Source organism: Notolepis coatsorum (assembly GCF_963971535.1).
Source record: "Notolepis coatsorum genome assembly, chromosome: 10".
Lineage (NCBI taxonomy): Eukaryota > Metazoa > Chordata > Actinopteri > Aulopiformes > Paralepididae > Notolepis > Notolepis coatsorum.
This window is the reverse complement of record NC_140174.1, coordinates 82,803,401-82,820,518: the sequence shown is the minus strand read 5'-3', so window position 1 is coordinate 82,820,518 and position 17,118 is coordinate 82,803,401. Positions and strand designations below refer to the sequence as shown.

Here is a 17,118-nt window from a genome sequence, read left to right as displayed (position 1 = left end):
GAGCGAGGAGTGGGTTTTAAAATGAGTCGGCGCGACGTCCGGAGCGAGAGTTCTCCTCCGCTCCAATCCACTCCAGGCCGCTCACAGTGGTTTAACACTGATGTAATATATACATGCAGTACAATGCCAAAGCAACAGATGGCGATGTACAAACATGAAGGCCATTTTCAACCAATGAGAAGGGTTCAGGCTTCGTCACTGTAGAGACGCCCACCATAGATATCTATGACGCCCACACTCACTCCTGTTAGAAAAAGAATCGACGCCATTGTTGTTGACGTTAGCTTACATGCTAACGTTAATGGCAGCGACCATAGCATTGTGGCTCGGCTAGCCTATCATCGCTTAATATAGCTAGTGAATGGATAAACAACGTTATTTAACATTGCAGAATGGCTACAATTACAATGCGGCTCAATACAAACAATTGTTAAGGGGCCCAGGGGGTGTAGACTGTTGTAGTTTGAGCTCATTTACACCATGCTCCAAAAAAGAAAAAGAAAAACTGCCGAGCGATCTGGCGCGGGGAGCGGGGAGCGCTCGATTCAAGGTGAGTGGGGAGCGAGCGGAGAGCGACTTGGGGGCGGGGTCAACATGAGCGATTAGCGGAGCGGACCAAGCTTTAAAGAGCGAAGAGCGGATTTATCGGCCGCGCCGATCCGCTCACGTGGCCTGATCGTGGCTTGTAAATTACTATCGTGAACATCGAGTATATGTTGTCACGTCAGTTTCTAAGCCGCCGCGGCTGAGATGAGACTTGCTTTAGCGCAGCGCTTTCCTCTCATTTCATTATAGACACAGACCAGAGCGGACCTTCAATGACAAGCAATTGTCATTTCATTAGATACAGACCAGCGCGGACCTTCAATGACATGCAATTGAATTTAATTGACGCGAGCAATGGCCTCTAAGCTAACTAACGTTCTAACGTGACTCCGCGGCACCAGTGCCATTAGTGAGGAAGGTTCAAAGATAACTTCACATTTATTGGCTATTCGTTTCTTTATATCGCTTTATCCATCGGGCTGCTCCAGGTTCCAACTCTGTGTGTTGACAATGACATCCTGGTGTGACATCATCAACTACGGCAACTTAGGACGCTCAAACCTAATACATCATGCTCTCTCGCTCTCTCTCTACGTTCAATTATTTAAAGTAGCCAAACGTTAAACACTATAAATACTAACTGGATAGTTGATGATAAACATTTAATTTCATTATCTGAAATATTCTAAAATCAGTCTGCTATAAGCGACTGTGTGTGATTATTATTTTCTCACAGTAGTGTGTATATATAAAGTGTGTGTGTGTTTTTGGCTAAAGTGGATAGAAAACACAGTACTGTGCAAAAGTCTTAGGCACCCAAGAGTTTTTATATAAATTGTCTTACATTAGATCTTTAAATATTTTTGTTATAAATTCTTTAAATTTGTGTCAGTAGACTACTCTTAATTATTTTTCATCATCTGCGATGATGAAAGCAGAGCCAGAGGAGTGTGTGTTTCAACACCTCTCAAGTACCTTTAATGAATGAATGCCAAGCCATTCTCAATTTCCATTCTCAATTTCACGCCAGACCACACCTCACTACAGCCCAGGGCCCTCATTTATCAATGGTGCGTACGCACAGATATGTGCGTAACCCGTGCGTACGATCATTTCTAAGCAAAGTGTGTGACTTATCAATTTGAACGTGTGCTTGACTTTGTGCGTATATTTACGCACAGCTCCGACCGTGCGTACCTGGCCCCGGTGGTAGAATATTATTATTGCAACGCGGAAATAAGCTTCCGTGCATTACTTCCAACACTGGCGTGTGTTCTGTATGACCCGTAATTCATTATAGTTCATTGTAAAATAGCGACAGTAGTGTAATTATAACGTGCTCACGCGCGAACAAGAGGTTTGCCTGCTTGTTTGGCACGGGGGGCAGACGCAGAACACCCACCTCCAAACGCTATTAAATATTGTTTCAAATAAAAAGCGAAATACTATTATTTTGTGTGTCATGTTTCCAAATAAGATTTGGTCACAACGAAATGCTTTCTACTTAAATTTGTTGGTTAGAATAGATTACCTCTGTTGAAACTTCACTGAGACTAACAGTCTATTTGTGAGCTCCCGCACAGACGTGATAATAATAATAATAATAATAATAATAATAATAATAATAATAATAATAATAATAATAATAATAATAATAATAATAATAATAATAATAATAATAGCTTCATTTTATATAGCGCCTTTCAAGAGAACCAAGGTTGCTTTACATAGATAGGGGGGGGAAATAACAAAGTAACAAACATAGTGGACAGACACAACATATAAATATGATGATGGAATTCAAGTTCAAGTTTGTATTGATCACATAATAGGCAGGCTACACATGGTGTAGGCTACATCATACATGGCAGTGAGATTCATTGGGTCTCATTCCCAAACGAATTTACGACCAAAAATGTCCTCTTAGGCAGATTTCTGCCCATTTAAGACATATTAGGGCTGGGAGTGCGAGTCCCCAAATTTTCCTGAGATCAGATTTGAGCGTAGCTGAGAGCAGATTTAAGAGTGCTGAGGAGCACTCTTATGATTGATTGACTAATTGAAATTTTTATTAACTTGACTTCATGTTAACGCTACAGGCCTCCTTGGAATTAATTACTTAATCATAATTAAAATAAATGACTATTTGTACGATAAGAAATTACGCATTTGATGTCGGAAAAATAAATAATATGGATTCATCTGATCACAGGGCAGCTGCTTAACCATATCTGAACCAGCTATTTTGGACAAATGTATAATTACTTTAATTACTCAGATATTCAAACACAATTATGCAATTATTGTGAAATGATTGAAAATAATTTATTTAATGCCTTCTGTGGAATTTGTATTTCTTATTTGTTACACATCTGTTTTAATGATTAATTATATACATTTGAAAGAATGCAGGTCAACATGCAATGTATCCCATTGATTGGTATACAATGGGACAGACCTTTGTTTGATTGATTGATTGAAAACTTTATTAACAGATTGCAGAATGGGTACAGTACAGTACAGCTCAATTACATACAATTGGGGATGCAGACCAGAGAAAGACTTTCATCTTGTTTACATCAGGGTCCCCCATTTTCAATTCATCATAACATATATGACACACACGACATACAGATAGACAGTACTGCTACATCTATACATTTATGACATACCAGATTTGCAAATACAGTACTGTTTGTGATACAAAAATAGTCCAGAAAAGAGAGTACATTTGACGTAGACACTGTTGGAGGAGGTTGTGTAGGAGGGGTGGGTGGGGGACACTGTACAAGCGAAACTGTACATTGGAATATTGACAAAACCATACTTGGTCATTTACTGTACATTGGAGGGGGTTGATATAGCTATAAACCTGCATTCCTTCGAATATATCATGAATCAATTAAACTTATATTGAAATACACTATATAGCCTATACACCAACACTGAAATGACAGTGGATAAATAAATAAATAAGAACTAAAGCTAATCGGTGGAAATAGACTGCATTAATATTCCATAACAAGTCTTGTGTGCGCCTACGTGTCTAATGAATGAACAGTATAGGCTTAATATATTCCAGTTACTTGTTTCATTAGGATCCAGAACTATACACATGCTCTGCCCCACGCACAGTACAAGCACAGTCCGCATGTATACAGACTGTACCTATACTATACGTAGGGCAGAGCACACATACAGCATCTACCAAATCCTAATGAAACAAGTCATTAATGGAATAACAAGCCATACTGCGTTCATTCATTACGCCGTAGCAGGCTATATATATTATATTTCATTCATTCATTCATATACAGTACTGCGCGCGTGCGTGTGTGTGCGCGCGCTGCGGCAGGTGTACCACGAGCTGTATATGATGCCAATACATTAATCTAATCTAGTTTTGATGGGTCGCAAGACTCGCAAAGCACTTCCGCCATTCCATTTTCACACAACTGCGTCACTAGTTGCTTTATAAGGAGCTCTGGAGGCGTTGTTTTGTATGCAAATGACCTGAACGGGAACGCGCTTTTGAGTTTAAGACAGAATCACATTCGCCAATGTTAGATCCTGATCAATCTGGCCAGTATCACGTCTTCTTGTGTTATCCTCTCTCCATCCAATTCCTCTGCGTTGTGTACTTTTAATGGTCCTGACGTCTCAGACACTGGCTGATTATAATCCTTATCTCTCCCCGTTAGTACCATCCGCAAACCATAATAATTCTCCACCTCCGTAAGAATTCGACACTTCGACACAGCGTAATACGTTATGAGGAAAAGCGTTGTTTATTGATATAAACAGAAACCTCAGCTCAGATGTTAACAGATGGTATTGTCCTTGAAAAGTCTATTCTAATGATCTTTCGGTGTGTTCAGTCTATCTAATGATCTTTCAGTCCAGTCTATTGTCCCTCTGCTATTCAGTCCAACAATGGTCAGGCCTGTTCGTTAGCCAAGACCATCCTCGTGGTAGCCGAAGCTAATGATGATGTGTCATTCTTCCTCCCCCCCCCCCTCCTCTCTGTGATGAGAGGAGAGAGTATCTTGGTCTCTTCCCTCCTGTGGGATTCGTTTCTTTGGTCTGACTTTTGTCTGGCCCTACCCGGAACCACCGTCAGCTTTATAGGATCTTCGTCATAGCTATGATAGCCCACCCCTTTCTGGTTGTCATGTGCCGCGCTGTCATGACAACCGCATTTAACCTTTACACACATCTCAAAACGTTTCTCTCTGTCAAAACCTCCATCGCGCTGCCTCTGTGTCCACGTTATCTTGTTATGTCTTCGATCGGAATTCAAAACAAACACCCTCGCAGGCAGTGTGCTGCTATCCTGAACCACCGTTCTATCACTGTCTGCTAGAGCCAAACACATTCCTGCCCTCTGACCTGGCACCGTTAGATGCTACCATCTTCCCCCAATCTATACATCACATACATTGAAAAAGCACCCCAAATCCCTCACCAAGCAGGTACCAGATCTTGTCACAGGTGCGACCGTTTCAGCCACTTAACACTTTCAGCGCCACGCCTGGTTTTCCGTTTTACCGCTTGAATGCCACCATCGGCGCCAATGTTAACGTTAATATCGCCTAATCTATGTTTTAAATTATGGCTATGTGTCTAATCTGCCCATCGCATTATCAAAGACTATTTTCCAGTCAGTGCTGTGAAGGCAGATTGTTTTTTTATCGCGTCGTTGCCGTTTCAGAGCAGTTAGAAAAGCCCCCGTTTTGATATAAAAAACAGCTCATTCTGGAGCATTCTATGAAAATCGTCTTTTAGTGGAATATTCCACAACGTTGATATTCGTCGGCCTTTTTATGAATCGTTTTCAAATAAACGCTAGATGAACAATATTATACGTGCACGCACGCACATTACGGCCGCGCACTGATAATCGCTCCGTTGATTTCCTCACAGACTTTTACAGTGAAACCGAAAGAAGACATTTCACAAAACAGCTTATAACTTCATCAAACTTACTCTGATTATCCTACCACTGATAACATAGAGTCCTTACCTGACATCAGATGGTATCCAACTGGTATATTCCAATTCCTGATCACCATTCGAAAAAATCGATACGTGTATGGATCCAACGCGATACAGAACTCAGAACTCCATGATCCGCGGGGATCTGAGGCTCCAGAATGAACTCTAGTAACCCCGGCTGGATCAGTGAACTGGAAAATGTGGAGTACCGGATTTTTTTCCCCATTCATTTTCATTGAGTCCATTCCAAAATCACTTATGTCATCTGGGAGACGACAGGGGGCGCTTTTTTCCACAGTGATCGCCGGCGCCCCTCGGCTATACTCGGGTAGGCTCGGGTGATGCAATAATTTTTTAGATCGCAAAAAAAATTAAAAAAATAATAATTCCGAGAAATCTCGTGACTGGCATGCAACCACCTATAAAAAAACCCGAGAAATCTCGTGAGTGGCACTGAAAGTGTTAAGACATATTACCAGCACGTTCGGGACTCAGAGTGAACTTGTCATTGATTCTGTCTCAGTGGTTCCAAGATAAGTCTTCCAAAAGAACTCTTTGAAAAGATTTTGAGAATGAGACCCATTGTTCTTGTATATGCTCTCGTATTATTGTTTATATATAGGCTACCTAATACCGACATCAAAATAGATTGTATGCCTCTACAAATCATATGCAGGTAGAAAATTTACAGAAAATCCATCGCGATTTGGAATAAAATTGAGGAGAACTTTAATCCCTGGGTATTAATCGAACAAAACGGGAAAAGGCAGTCATATTCCAGCACGGTCTTAGTGTGTATTAGTGTTTGCGCTGCCCAGGCAGCAATGGTTAATAGATATCATATCCGATATCACCGTGTACATGTCTCTGTCAGCCTGTCGCGTATTTCTCCCATAACACGCTTCGCTCGGCTTAGTCCACTTCTCCACATACGCTGTATTTGGGGGGCTTTGCCATTGTTGGGCGAGGTGGGTGGAATTTCGGGGCTGTGGGCAGAATACGGGTCATATGAACACCCACGATATAGTGTTCTTCCCCCTTCCTACTGTATAAGAAAGAATTTAAAACGCATTGCAACGAGAACAGAGGTTATTTGTTGAGTTTATGTGTATTACAAAACCCTTGCAATAAATGTGTCTTAAATGAATGAAAAGCATACATGCTCTGGATACAGGTAGCATGTATCGTGTGGGTGATATATGGCTTGTATTCTGCTTGCAGCTTCGAGGTTCCACTTATTTAGTTTTGCAATGTCAAAGCCTTTTGAATATAAGTCGGGGCGTTCCCGTGTTTCTGCAGTCTATGCACAAAATAATAACGAGTTGAGTTCTAACAAAGAACGTATTACATGCTGGGTAGGCTGATAGAGTAAACTGTAAATAAAATAGCCCATAACATTATAAAGGATAGGCTATAGCAGGGGTTCCCTTTCTTCCCCAGAGCCCCACGATTCCCTGGAGACATATATGAATATGATATAGGCCAGTGTTTCTCAACTGGTGGGTCGCGGGGCCATTTTGAGTGGGTCGCGGATGTGTGTTTTTTTTTTTTTTTTTTTTTTTTTTTTTTTTTATATATATATATAAATATTTGTTTGCACTACCTATCTTTGTGAAAGTGGCTTCTCAGCTCTGGTCCAGCTGAAGACAAAGCAGAGGAACAGATTGGACATTGAGCATGACCTCAGAGTTGCTTTGTCTACCATCACCCCAGACTTTGAGACTCTTGTCAGGAGCAAACAACAGTTCTGTATCGTTAGTGGCTTAGCTTGGCATCGCCTTCTGCACTATCTCGCGTACGTGCACGCGTACTGAATAAACCACAAATGTACCTCTAATACCAGTATTAGTCTGACCACACCCCTCATCAGCTTACCTTCATAAGCAGGTGTGTGGTCACCTGCTCTCCTCCTTCTCGCTTTCACCACAAGGAAGAGGTGCCTCGGTAGATCCCCACACTTGACACCATGATGGAAGAAATTGGATTAGGAACAGCTTGGGAAACAAGGATACGTTGACATCATATCTTTATTTTCTCTCTCACTATTTTCGAGAAAATACGGCGATATTGTCTTCGTACTGGAGTGTCTAGAAGATGATGATCATTCTACAAACCCTCCACCGGTTTTCGTATTGGGAGCACGCCGCTGCATGCTTCTCAACTGCAGTTCCTTGCTGTGTTTGTTGGGGTGAAACCTGTCAGGCCACAGCTGAACTGTCGGACATGCCGCTGTTGTGAGGAGCGGTGCGTTCCAGGTTGGGTGAGTAGTGTTTGCTGGCGGGCTCCACTTGTCTGTTAGTGCTATGGGGGCTACTAGACAAAGTTTATGGAAACCGGCCCCAGGCTAGGGTCCTTTGTTTAGCCGTCTAGGCGACAGAAGGCCTTGGTCTGGCGACCATTATAGTTTTAACTAGTGGGCCGCGACCATTGACACTGGTGATCCCTGTGTGTTCTGGACGAGTGGATTCTCTCTGTCACCGTGTTAAGACCCCATCTTTCATATCCAAATGAGAGTATTCCTTCACGAGGGGATATGTGCATGTAATGTGCGATAGCGGCAGATTCATGTTCAAAGTCAGCTATACAGGCCAGTTGGTACTGTGCTGATTCCGCCGGACGTGTTATTGTCACCGTTGTGAAGCGGTGTTGACGTCTTGTTTTCTCTTTTCTCTTAAAAAGTGAGGAGGGTTCAGAACGGCGGCCTGTCTGGGTGAGTGTTATGTCATTGTTTACATGTTCATAGCTTACGGTTAGCCGGTCGGTGGTCTGGCGCGGGGTAGCTTGGCTTCTCGCGCGCCGCCGGGAGCTCGCTCCTGATCGCGTGCGTCGTAGATCGGCGTCTCGCGAGCGGAAGCGATAGCACCCGAACGGTTGGAGCAGCCGTTAGCTTGATGCTATTCTGTTGAACGTGCTTTGATTTTTAACATGTTTTACACTCTTGACCACGACGTCATCCTTGACAGGGGATGTTCGTCAACCCTGCCTGAGCCTAGACGGGGATTGCGTCAACAAAGAGGGCTGTGTTCTACGGTGGCTTGTGACTGCACTTCGCTGATCTGCGTTCCGGGCAGGTACGGGGTTGGCCAGACCCTCATAACACGTCTTCTGGTTTTACCTTGCTAAATGTATTGTGAATGACGGTGTTTTTTCCCAAAACGTGTGTTGTTGCAATGCATTTGAGATACGTTGCGGGTTGTGTGTGAGCTGTTTTTGTCACTGGCAGTAGCTTCTCCGTGCAGGTCGTGATGTATTGATCTGGTTGTTGTGTGAGAAACATCATGGTGTTTATGTGTACCGTGTACTCACTACTAAGGCAACTAACCTATGAAGCTATGCTTGGTGACGAGTGAGTAAAAGAATGTTCTTTCTCAGACTGTAATGACAATGGACAGTGAGTTCACACATTAACAGGTTTTCCTGTTTTAACTGGCCGTATTGAGGGTAAAATAGGAGGATTGTGTTTTTCCCCCCCCGGTTCCCTGGGGACTTTATCACCTCCTATCAGACATGTTGTGCATTAATTGTGTCTTTTGTGTGGTAGGGATACGATGTAACTCTCAGCTTGATTGCTGAGGTTGTGCTAAATCTGCTGGAGAAACTTATTTCCTAAAGGGAAATTGGTTTGGTTGCTGTCATGTGTGCTTAGCAAGGCCTGTGGTCGATACTAATCAAGAATGATGTATTCTCTCATTGTGATGATGATGGGTTGTGTGTGTCATGTGACCTACAACTGGGTTGTACTGGCCACAGAAGCACATGTGTATGTTGGACCGGGGTTCTTAGAGCCCTCTCTATTCTGTGTTTTTCCTTAGTAAAAATCAGATAGCAGGTTAGCTCGTGCGCTGTGTGGAGCTGTGAAACGCTTCATAGAGCTGACTATGACTGTGTCATATTCTCTTTTTGTCGTTACGTCGTATCATAGGTGTGGGGTCGTAAAGGGGTGAACTGGTAACCTTTCCTCTCCCCATTGTTCTGTCGGTCAGGGGTACACCCCCTGTCCTTCAAGGTTCCCGTCACGTGGCGGTTCGGCACGTTACGGGGGGGGGGGGGGGGGGGGGGGGGGGAGGGAGTTCCTGGTCCCACGGCCTGGTATATTGGGCGTGTGCACCGCAGGAATTCCCCCGCCATAGAGTACGTCACCGTGCGCGTCTCTGTTGGTAGGACTTCCGTGTGCTGTTCAGGTCCATGTGATGGATCTGTTTTCAGGGGGGGTGGTCAGGGCTCCTCCTCACCAAGCGCCTACTCAGGCCTTCTGTGAGTTCGGACTCCTTCTTCCATGTGATCCATGTGAGGAAGCCTCCATCAGAGTACAGAGCCTTCCTCCTCAGATTGTCAAAGTGAGTGGACCCTCTAGAAGGGTCCTTTTCTATTGTATGTATATTCGATTCAATTCGTTTATTGAGTGTGTATGGGTTCGGTGCCTCTTCCCCGGAGGCCCTAAAACCAGTTTTTTACATGGCTCAAGGTGCAATATATTCTTTTCAATCTGTACAGCTCGCGTGGGAAGTCTCTCTGGGGATCCCCGTCTCTTTCCTATGGGAGGGTGGTGGGATGTAAAAATGTGAACATTTTTTACCCCGGCTGTGTAGACTGGGATACATACTGTTGATGCTTCCTTCTTTCTATTCCAGAAGTGTTGGAGTTAGGGAGTGTCACACCCCTCTTGTCGTTCCCCTGGGCGCCTTGGGGATTCAATGACAGGTCTAAATAGCCTGTTCATTGATGGGGGTGTGTCCCGACGCACGTATAGTGCTAGCTCGCTGTAAACAGGCGATTGACTGGCACGCCTTAGTTGCTTGTGGTTGAAACAGCGTTTTTATAAAGCAACTGAGATGGGGGTTTTTCCTCTTCCGGCGACCACATCCCATGACCTGGGTGGGTTGTCGACGGATCCTCGTTCATGTCTGGGGGATGATGACGGGATGGATCTGAACATATGTAGTGGGGTCTCACGCCCTTGGGGTGGGCCACCAGGCGCGGTTCGTCCCGACGTCTGGGTGGCGCCTTCTTTTCATGTTAAGATCAACACGCATATCTGCCCTTCTCCTGGAGTAGGCATGTCGGCGTGGTTAGGGCACGGGACTGGTTCTGGTCACGCTGGTCCAGATCAGTTGAACCCGTTGTCCGCCGGGGATGCAGATCTGCTGTTCTGGTACCCTGAGGGACTTGGGCTTTTTTCAGGGGGAAAAATGCCAGGTCGGTCTGGGTGTCACAGGGTTAAGCGCTATGGAGACCCTGGTTGGGTATGTTTTTACTCAGCACTGTCGTCATGGCTTACAGCCATGCCATTCTGTACGCGCTCGATCTCGTCGGATCTCGGCCGCTACACAGGTTGGTCCTGGTTAGTACTTGGTTGGGAGACCGCCGGGGAATACCAGGTACGGTGTGCTTAGGGGCTGGTTCTCCATTGTTTTTCGCTCCTCTCTCACGCATGGCGAAGAGGGGCCTGTGGGGGTGGTTTTTTGACCTCCTCTGGTGACCCTGTGCTTCCCGTACCGCCAGGCCCGGTCCGAAGTGATGTTTGCGACCCGTAGGCCTGGGTTAACCCTTTTTGGAAACTGAAACACTTGTACTGCGGTATAGCCGGTGTATACCCGCAGGTGTGTTTTGGAGTTTTTTCTTGAGGGGTTATAGGAACAACCACCGCATTGGGTAACACCGAGGTGGTTGATTCCCTGGTGTGTTGGAGCAGTGTCAACTCCCGGGTTCACCGGTTGAGGGTGCCCCTGCACGTTCATGACGTCTGCCAATCGTGTCAGCCTTCTCTGCCTCGACCCCTCTGGGTGGGGGTTGTTAAATGGAGGCTTGGTCATGCAACACCGCCAGCTTACGCTCCTTCCGCCGGGGCGGCTGTGTTCAGCTGTCCCCTCTGGCGCCTGTCTCGTCCGCAGTCTCCAGGCTAGGGTTAACAGCCTGTTGCCTGGTTTTTCCCCGGTGCGCTGCCTGCTTCCGTTGGTTAACCTTTTTTGTGTACTTACGGCCATGCTGACTGCCTATTCTGCAGGGTCAGTGTGCCAGGCGGTGTACTATTGGGGGGACGGGGCCCGCTCGGCTTACTGGCCTGGTTGGTTCCGCCTGGGAATACCAGGTGCAGTAACTGAGGGGCCTTTGTCCGAATACGCTGGCGATGTGGGGGGCGGGGCACTACGTGCCCACCTGGTGGGGTCTTGATGCTGGCATCATGGACTTCTCCGGGCCCCCATTCCAGGGAGTCCAGTCCTTTTGGTGGGTCTGGGTCTTCCTTCGTGCTCCGCTGCTACGGCCTTGCCACAGGGTTGGGTTTGCCCTTGACCCCGTGATTCTGGGGGCAGTAACGAGGTTGTTCCTCCGTTCGTTCCCGGGTGGCATGCGGGTTGTGCGTGTGTGTAGTCGTGGGTCAAGCCACGGTCTGCTCACCCTGTGCGTTGAGTTGCTTGAGTGCCTCTTCGCACGGTCGGGTCCGTCGCCCTCCCGTGACGTCCCTAATAGGGGGGCTACCCTCCATTAGGGGGGGTCGGGGGGGCTCGGCCCTCCCTGTTCTGATGGTTTTGGGGGGCTGTCAGCGGGGTGTATTTGTCAGCCAAGTGGCTCCGCTTGGCCTCCCTTGTGCAGAAGGCGATGCCAAGCTAAGCCACTAACGATACAGAACGTTAGGTTATGACTATAACCAAGTTCTGTTAGTTAGGGGCGATGCTTGGCATCGGACGCCGCTGCAGCCCTTGTCCTCACCTTGTGGTGAAAGCTTGGGAAGGAGGAGAGCAGGTGACCACACACCTGCTTATGAAGGTAAGCTGATGAGGGGTGTGGTCAGACTAATACTGGTATTAGAGGTACATTTGTGGTTTATTCAGTACGCGTGCACGTACGCGAGATAGTGCAGAAGGCGATGCCAAGCATCGCCCCTAACTAACAGAACTTGGTTATAGTCATAACCTAACGTTATCCCATTAGTTCCCTGGGATGTTAAGCTAAGAAGTCTGCTGAAGGATATATTATTTATTATTATTATTATTATTATTTTATTTCATTGTGTTTTTAGCCCTAGTTGCACTTTTGTTGCAACCCCAGTTATCCCATTAGTTCCCCCAAACTTAGGTATGTTATGTTAAGCTAAGAAGTCTGCTAAGAAGCATATTATTTATTATTATTTTATTTCATTGGGTTTTTAGCCCTAGTTGCACTTTTGTTGCAACCCCAGTTATCCTATTAATTCCCCCAAACGTAGGTATGTTATGTTAAGCTAAGAAATCTGTTAAGAAGCATATTATTTATTATTATTTTATTTCATTGGGTTTTTAGCCCTAGTTGCACTTTTGTTGCACTTTTTTGTGTTTATTTTTCGTGTTTTTAACAGTGCATGAAAGATTGTGTATTACTGCAAAAAAAGAAAAAAAAACATTTTATAAATCATAGTGGTTAAAAAATGTGGGTCGCAACTTAACCCTTTCTCCGCCGATGATGTGTTTACACGTCATTCCTCGCCATGCGTAATCTGCCAATGACGGGTTACGGCGTCTTTGAGATCAATATTTCATATGATATTTTCGTCATGGTATTCACATTTCACCCACGGAGTCTTTGCTGGTGTTGTCGGACTCCGCTCAACTCTGCAACGCTTCAATACCGCCACCTGGTGGCCGATCGGCGAGTTGCCAAAACCGGAAGTGGCCGGAAGTGCTTAGTCCGTCCCCTATTCCATCCGGCCACTCGCTATCGCTCGCGGGACTCTATCCAGACACCGTGCATATCGATCCGTTGCCATAACTCAATAAACAACATGATTGGACGTATTGTGGCGACAAGAAAGTAATGAGCCAGAGACGTAGGTCGAGTTGAGTACTTTACTTATCCTGCACATAGCATTTACAATAACAACAACCCGTCACCCGGAACCGGAAGTGGCATTTAACCTTTCCCCTAACCAGCACAACCCACACTCTTAAAGGCACAAGCCCACCATGGTGAATGTCTCTTAATATAGGTCACCACAGTATATTAGTATTATACAAACCAGAACTGGATCACCTAGATCAACATCCCATAATAGCGATCTTTTTGCTCCACGCTCATCACCCAACGGTAAGAGGAGACTGGGGTGAGTTTCAGCGTTTTTCTTTACCATTTTCAATACAAACTGCTCTCTGATCTATATATCACCCATACTACATAAATGATTTAACGTCAGCCACGGAATTATAAATGACCCCCCCCCCCCCCCCCCCCCCCCCCCTCCGGTCAACCGCAGATGATCAGTCAACACGTCTAGGATCATGTACAGTTGAAATTTTTAATCTGCCGTCGATCGGTATCAAACTGCATTTTATGATCTAAATATATGCATTTATGGCTATATCTCACGTTCTATGAAATACTGCAGAAAACGATAAAAACATATTTATACTCTAGACCGTATTATTGTATGAATGTGTGAATGAAAACGTAAAACGTTCCTACATCCTGAACGATAGATAATTGATGTTGAATGGGCCATAGTAATGTCAATTTAGCAATACAATTAAAAAAGTTATAGCCTTGCAAAGAAGGTGAACATCTCCATAGACAAATAGAGCTGGCAGAGAGGCTACAAGGATGGATATAAGCTCCGGCAGAGAATGGGTTAATGACTAAGGAAAATGTTGGGTCCCGAGGCTAGACCAGTTGAGAACCACTGATATAGGCTATACATGGGTCCGTCAGCGAGGAGATTTTGCCATTTGAGAATAGGCTATTATGGCTAAACGAGGGCCTATAGCCTATAAATATTATTAAATGTTTTCATAAGCGTAAAGATACAAGGACAACAGTTATATTAATGATCAAGTTAGTTTACTGTATGCAGGCTTCGCGGGGCTCATGTCTGTGCCATGCTGCGTTATGTGCAAATTACTGTTGCATAATGTATGTTATATAGCAGGGGTCAGCAACCTTTTTGACATGGAGTGCCTGTTTGAATTATAGTTGTAACTAGTGTGCCTCAACAATATTCCATGCATCGAATTTTTTTCTTCTCATAATCAGGTATTTTTAATTTTTACATTATTACATCATTATTGTTATTGTTATTATTAACAATATTATTATGATGGTTGTATCAACCCTAAATCTGAGTTGGGGGGGGGGGGGATGCAATGCAGACAAACAGCTGCATACAGTGCGACCATTTCACTCACATTTGCCCATTCATTTTTGGACACATCACACACCATCGGTGTGTGTACTGTACGTGTGCTGTCATAGCTCCACCTACAGGCCTAATGGAGAACACCAGGAGAACACCAGGATGTGAATGGAGGGTGAATGTGAGGTATATTGTGTAAATAAGTTTTGATTGATCGCAAGACTACACTGTAAAAAAATAATAATAATAAGTTACCAGAACTTAAAAATATTGAGTTCAGTTACTGTGCATTAAGGTTTTCAGTTTTCAATGCATAATAAGTTAACAGAAAAATAAGTACACAACCACATTATTTCAACCTAATAAAACTATGTTTATTGTCATTGTTTTAAGAACACAAGTAAAAATGGCTTTTAACATGTGCAATGTTCAATGAAATAGAAAAATAAATAATAAAATGTGTTGATTAATCCCACTGGTCACAATGGTGACCGTAATAATGTTTTTGTTATAAGGCTCTGCAAATGTTACTGAATGATGTAGCAATGTATTTCCAGCTAAATTGAAATAATAAACAAATAAAGGGTCTCAATTAAATATGTGGTAGTAAAAAGAACCTGTGGGAGGATTTCAACAAGATAAATGCGACAACAGTGCAAAATATTTCACTATAATATTTCAGAGCAAAAAAAAAAAAAAAATTATATATATATTTTTTTACTGCTGCCCCCTGTGCCTATGCAAATGCCCCCGCGTGCCTATGCAGGCACGCGTGCCTAGGGTTGCCTACCCCTGTTATATAGGCTATACCTAATACCGACAACAAAATAGATTGTATGCCTCTACAAATCATATTATAACCGGTAGCCAATCGAACGAAACGAATAAAGGCATTCATATAACAGTTTGACACCAACGCCAAACAGTGGTCAACGGTCTTTATTAGTATTTTGAGCTGTCCAGGCAGAATTGCAGCAATGGTCTTAGGGAGCCGTTGATATCTGACATCACCGTGTACAAGTCCGACAGCCTGTCGCGTATTTCTCCCATAACACGCGTTGTGTCTTCTTGGTTCGACAGCACGTTAAATTATTTGCTAAGACCTCCGTGAACAATCTCGCTCGTGAAGTTTCTCAGAGTTTGCTCGGGTTAGTCCATTATTTCACATCCCATGGGGGTGTTTAATTACCAAAATGGATAATCATGCACGAGCATTGACGGTAAGAACAAATGGTATTTATCAACACGGAGGAGGGTAGGACCCGTGTACGCACGGTTGATAAATCCCGATTTGTCTGTGCGTACACACATTCTAAATTCCGTGCGTAGGAACGGAAATAGAACACTTTCTACGCATTGTTGATAAATGAGGGCCCAGTCTTGTAGTTCTTTAGGGGAGAATTGGGACACAATACTGTCGGACAAATAACAATAATTAACTCATTTACAAGTTGTATTAAGTTTAGCAAATAAGGGAACAGATAAATAACATTTCAATACAGTCAAAAAAGCAATATTTCGATTTAAAAAAAAAATCTGAAGTGCGAGACATTTTTGCGATTTCTGATGCTTGTATCTCGCCGCACCAAATCGGGTTTGGTCACGTCGGGGCACATATAATCAAACCTCTCCCATTCATGAGCTTCAATCAGAAAGCTGAGAATAGTTTAAATTCCCTGAACTGAGCCGGGCTTCACACAGACTCTCAATAGCTTTGACTACAAATAAAAAATGGTAGTGCAGTGTTCCGTAGTGCACTAACTAGCTAACTAGTACACTAACTAGCTGAGCTAAAGGGTCAGACCTGTTAGCAGGTGCTGGTTGCGACCGACTCCTCAGTAGTGTACAGTAGCTTTTGAAGCTGTGCACTAACTGGTAAAACTATAATGGAATATCTATCATTTATTTATGACCCTTTGTCTCTTACATAAAACAAAATGATTCGGGTGTCGGTAATAAGTGGGCACACATGATTCATATGGGTATAAATAAATCATTTAAATGTTTTATTCATTAAACAAAGTTGTTTGTGCGTTTTCCTGTCTATCCACCTGTCTGTGCCTGTGTTTGAGTGTGTGTGTGTCTGTCTGTCTGTACCTGTGTGTGAATGAGTGTGTGTGCCTGTGTGTGTGAGTGAGATGTGTGTGTTTGTGCTTGTCTGTGCTTGTGTGTGTGTGTGTGTGTGCGTGTGTGTGCACGTGTGCGTGTGTGTGTCTATGCCTGTGTGTGTGTGTGTGTCTGTGCCTTCCTTAACAGTTCACTCCTGTAGACTCCTGTACATATGTCAATCCTATTAAATAGGAATATAAATATGATTAGCAATTGTTTATACAAATTATATAACTGAATATCCCAGTCTGTATAACTTTGTGCTCCTACTTGCGCTTCTATTTTGTCCTGATATCTTTCATGTCTGTCATGTCGAACCTATTCATTGCTGTGTATTTGTGCTAAAAGCATTGCCTTGGGCATAATAAAGT

At 44.0% G+C, this 17,118-nt stretch overlaps 1 protein-coding gene across 1 annotated transcript in view; it reads left to right on the top strand.

Annotated features, from left to right (window-relative positions):
* Window positions 1-17,118, top strand: part of LOC311236223 (activin receptor type-2B-like) — a 199,888-nt gene that overhangs the window by 128,153 nt on the left and 54,617 nt on the right. The gene's annotated exons all lie outside the window — the stretch shown is intronic.